Genomic DNA, 4,534 nt, shown 5'->3' with positions numbered 1-4,534 from the left:
CTGGGACCAGTACTGTTTCATATCTTCAGCAATGTCAGGCAATGGGATCAAGTGCACCCTCAGCAAATTCACAGATGACACCAAACAGACCAGTGCAGTTGATAACGCTGAGGGATGCGATGCCATCTAGAGTGACCTGGACAAGTTCAAGAACTTGGCACATGCAAACCTCACGAATTTCAACAAGGTGAAGTGTAAGGTCATGAACCTTGGTTGGGGAAACCCCTGGTATCAATACGGACTGGGGGATGAAGGGATTGAAAGCAGTCCTGCGGAGAAGGACTTCATGGTACTGGTGGATGAAAGCTCAGACATGAGCCACCGATGTGTGCTTGCAGCCCTGAAAGCCAACTGTATACTGGGCTGCATCAAAAGAAGTGAGGCCAACAGGTCAACAGAGGTGATTCTGCCTTGCTGCTCTGGTGAGACCCCAACTGGAGTTCTACATCCAGCTCTGGAACCCTCGGTACAGGAAAGACAGGGACCTGCTAGAGAGGGGCCAGAGGAGGCCATAAAAATGACCAGAGGGCTGGAACACCTCTCCTGTGAAGACAGGCTGAGATAGTTGGGGTTGTTCAGCCTGGAGAAGAGAAGGCTCCAGGGAGATTTATTTTGGCCTTTCAGTACATAAAAGGGGCCTATAAGAAAGATGGGGGCAGACTTTTTAGCAGGGCCTGTTGTGAGAGGACAAGAAGTAATGGTTTTAAACTAAAGGAGGGGAGATTCAGGCTGGACATGAGGAAGAAATTGTTAACAGTAAGGGTGATGAAACACTGGGACAGGTTGCCCAGAGAAGGTGGTAAATGCCCTATCCCTGGAAACATTAAAGGTCAGGCTGGACGGGGCGCTGAGCAACCTGATCTAGTTGAAGATGTCCCTGCTCATTGCAGGGGTGTTGGACTTGATGACCTTTGATGGTCCTTTCCAACTCCTTTGCATGTATGCCCTACTGTCCAACTACATGTGGTATCCAGCTTTTCATTTTTAAATATATTAAACAGATGAGCATTTGTGTGTTTATATGAACTTACTTGGGTTTCTAATCTGTCTTTTTATTGTTTTTAATTTGTGAATTCCAAGTTAATTTCAGAAAGGATAACTCTTTTTCCAGCTTTTGCTACTCAAATGTGTCTGTTTTACTAAAACCTTAAACTATGTGAGTAAACCATTTAGAGCTTCTTGGTGAAATTCCCCAACAGGAAGATGTCACGCTTTGGCAGTGTAGTAGAAAAAAACATGGAGCACTGCAGAAAGTTCTCAAGTGTCAGGAAAGAACTAGCCATCAGGAGGAGGATACAAGACAGAAAGCAGTTCCCCAGTTGAAAGGCTGGAGATACTCAGTTGCTGCTCTCTTAAGCATCAGAGATAGCCAGATTCTTTCACTTTGTGTACATAATTGACATTGACTGTCAGTTAAAGCTATGGCTGATGAATAAGAAAACGGGTAAACAAAACCTGAAAATATTTATTTTTTCCTGATTTTTTGAGCATGCAGAGGGACACGTATCTTCCCACAAGGAAAAGCCTTGAATGATTATGAATGATGCATCAGGTAAGAGTTATTAGCAAAATTCAGCCTACATCATAGCACTGGTTTTATAGTAGGGAAAAAAAAAATACTAATACTGATTCGACCTTTTAAAGCCTGATTCAAGATATATAGAAGACTAAAGAGGTAATTTTATAGGCACTGAATGAATTGTGGCGGCAAGTGTGTTGTGGAGGTTTTTTTGTGGGTTTTTTTTGTTTGTTTTGGTTTGGTTTGGTTTTTTTGTTGGTTTGTGTTATTTTTTGTTTGGTTGTTATTTTTTGTTTGGTTGTTATTTTTGTTGGTTTTGTTTGTTTGTTTGTTTTTACTTTTCTTTTTTAAGGTGTAAAGACCTATATTAAAGTGAGTAACATTCTTAGTATCCAATAAAACCTGAACTGGTACAGTATCATTTTATTGGGGAAAAAAAAAAATCTGCTCTACCCTAAGAAGTTCCTAAGTAGCCCTAAGTAGTTAGTGGTTTTATCTTGTTTTTAATACTCAGTTCATATATTCACATCACCATTTTATTTCAGTATTAGAATTTGCCAAGTAGGGATGCTAGACTTTTACTGTGTACTTCAGCCCATACTTATAGCAAAAGAATCCTGTGAAGTTGTCAAAAAAAGAAAAATCTTACAGGCTTATTTTCTGTTTATTGAACCATAAGCCATGCAAATCTTAAACAGACCATGCATTTTAAGTATATTACAAAGATTCAAAACACTGAAAAGAAAAATAGACAAAACAGTGCAATGGCTTTGAATGCAACATAAGGACTTGTTTGCTTGTTTTCTCCAAATAACTAATTTTCTTTAAATCAGACTAGGGAAAATACGACATGATAAAATTCTTAAATGAGAAGTAAAAGTAAATCTCAGACATACTGTAAGAGATCTTTCATTTATATTATCATGCTACATTAAAAGAATACCCTATAAGTATTTTTATAGGTCATCATGTGAGCAAAGTATAAAACATTTGTAAATCTCCAACAGTAAAATGAAGAATGCTTGGCAATAAAATATCAAGCCCAATTAGAAAAAAAATATACATCTTTCAGAGAAGAACTCAGAAGAGAAAAAACAAACCAAGAAACCAAAAAACAAACCAAGAAACCAAAAAACAAACATAACAACAAAACCCCCTTTTACTAGAAATCCTTGAAATCGTCTACTTAATATTAACTCCTAAAAATTACTTTTGGTTGTATCTTTTGTGGCATTAATTTACATGAATCTGAAGTTTAAAAAAAAATTAAAAATTGAAATTGGAATTCCAGATGCAGCACATCTCCAATAGAGGCAGAAATTTTAGTGTGTTATAAGTAGCCATAGCTTTAAGTTCCTCTGACCCTTTTTGATTTGAAGTTTCTTTTACTACCAGCTATTATACCACCTGAGTTGGAAAATGTTCTTGTGTAGGCAGTGGGCAAAATGCTGATGATGTAATTGATGATTATGTAGAAGGAGATTGTAATTGCAGACTTTTAAAAATAGCACCAGTTAATTCCCCCATGACCTCTTCGAGCCAGTGGAAGCTGCTGAAGGAGATATCTTCATAGTTATAGTAATTAGGAAGCTTGGGGATATGAATTTCTCTGGAGCATTATCTTATTTTACATTGTGCTATTTATACGGCAAGTTTTAATGCAACTACTAATTCCTTTTTTAAGCATTGTGATGTATCAGCTGTTAGATTGCTATGAGGAGAAAGGGGAAAAAATAAAGCAAGTGGACTGGAAAGCATGGACCTCCAGTAGCCAGTGATCTGAAATCTCCCACTGTTACAATCCAGGTAGTGTTTTAGTGAGTTACATCCACAATTCGCAGCCTGGCATCAAATCAAGTGAATAAATAAACTATTTAAAAAAAAAAAAAAACAACTGATTTTTTCAGTGTTCTCTATAAGCCACAAGACAAGAGTACTCCACAATGAGGAAAGGAAAAAGGTAACTGGTAAAAATGTAATAACAGGGAAATAGATAAAACACCCATCTTTGGGAATTAAAAAAAAAACCAAACATGGACATTTGAAGAGGCTTTTTCTACTATGATTCATCTTCAGTTATGGAGCTAGCTCCATGATATAATCATCCTCAATTTGTATTTCTTTGTGAAATAGGCAGTAGTGACTGAATGAAAGTGAGTTAACAAAAGAGTGAGCCTTTCCCAGGCAACATCAGGGTAATATAATCCTAATTATGAATTAAAATTATGTTGGAGGTAACCTGTAGCAGTGACTTAAAGACAGATGGACTGACACCTGATTTATCCCATACTCTATCAAAATAACTTTTTCTTTCTGCAAGAAATACCTTTCTGAGAGATAATTCCATGATCGTTTTATGAAGATAGTGTATGAGGTCATCTTAAAGTTCAGAGCAAAGTGATCCTTTAGGTCACCAAATCTAGCTCCTTGTTATAAGGGGTGCCCTTCATTAAAAGAACTATGATCCATCAAATGTTATTCATTGTGGTGTGTTGGGTTTTTTTGGGTGTTTTGGTTGGTTGGTTTTTTTTAGGGCCTCTCTTTTTCTATTTGGAAATCTCTTTCAGAAAGTCATTTGTGATTATTTGAAATTCTGTAGTTTCCCAGCTTAAATTTGGTTTTAGTACCTAATTATTCCTACCTGCTCTATGCAAACACATTCCTTAAATTCTCTCCCTAGTGTTTACTTGTGCCTTATGAAAAAAAACCCCTCCAAAACCAAACTATGATGTGCTAGATGCACTGATATAGCTGCGTCCCTGCCTTAAATGCAACTGTGTGCCATCCCCACCTCCCTGCCTTCAGTAGCTAGGGTTCTTTCTTTTAGAAAAGAGGTGTGTCTGTCTACATTTGACCATTCCTTGTGATGTTCACACAATCTACCATCTCTTGGGCATGTGTCTATGTAACCATAATTTAATTCTTCGTGCTGAATATCTAGATAGACATAGTGTTGCCAGATTTGAACAGAAGATCACTTTTCTGTTTTCAAAACCATTTCTATTTTGCAGCAAC

Source organism: Caloenas nicobarica, chromosome 1, assembly GCF_036013445.1.
Source record: "Caloenas nicobarica isolate bCalNic1 chromosome 1, bCalNic1.hap1, whole genome shotgun sequence".
NCBI classification, from domain to species: domain Eukaryota; kingdom Metazoa; phylum Chordata; class Aves; order Columbiformes; family Columbidae; genus Caloenas; species Caloenas nicobarica.
The sequence above is the reverse complement of the archived record's forward strand: the minus strand, read 5'-3'. Positions refer to the sequence as shown.